The sequence below is a fragment of the Schistocerca piceifrons genome, chromosome 1 (assembly GCF_021461385.2).
Source record: "Schistocerca piceifrons isolate TAMUIC-IGC-003096 chromosome 1, iqSchPice1.1, whole genome shotgun sequence".
Classification (NCBI taxonomy): Eukaryota; Metazoa; Arthropoda; class Insecta; order Orthoptera; family Acrididae; genus Schistocerca; species Schistocerca piceifrons.
In genome coordinates, this window is record NC_060138.1 from 967,891,464 (window position 1) to 967,892,174 (window position 711).

Genomic DNA, 711 nt, shown 5'->3' on the forward strand with positions numbered 1-711 from the left:
ATAAATTATAAGTCCTGCTGTGAGTGACACGATAAGCCATTTCAGAGGTCGGGGACCACGCTAGTAAGCACCGCAGTGTTTAGACTAACTTACAGGCTGTCAATTGCCACAATGAACTTCGTAACATTCGGAATGTTATGGCTACGTACTTTTGTCCAACTCATACAATAACAATGTATCATTATTTTGGATAAAATAATCTCATACTCACGTTACTTGAACCACTTGATCGCATATATTCAACCAACAACTGACGAAATGCGTGCTCTAAGGAATTTCGAAGCTCGCGATCGCATGTGGAATAATCAGTTAAACGATATCAGCATCTTTGGACTAACGAACTCTAAATTAGCAACAAACTATGCGTTTCTTTTCAACTCCATCCCCGCCGGAGACTAATCTTCAGCATTATATCTAAAACGTCTCTGAGGGCCCTCCACTAACATTGTAGGCAGGGACCTCCGATTTATGAAAACATTTGAAAAAAGTCGTATTTCAAAACAGCCAGAACCAGTTGATAAAATTATCCTGTGTTTACTTACGATTTCAATGATTTCATCAGCTTAGATGCCATAAAATAATTCACACCAGCCTACGTTCCAACGTTCTTATTGCGACTTTAGCATGTACGTAATTTTTTCAAATATGTACGAGGTGTGCTGCTCCACCTGCACAAAATATAGTTACTAACATATTTACGTTTATGTGTAC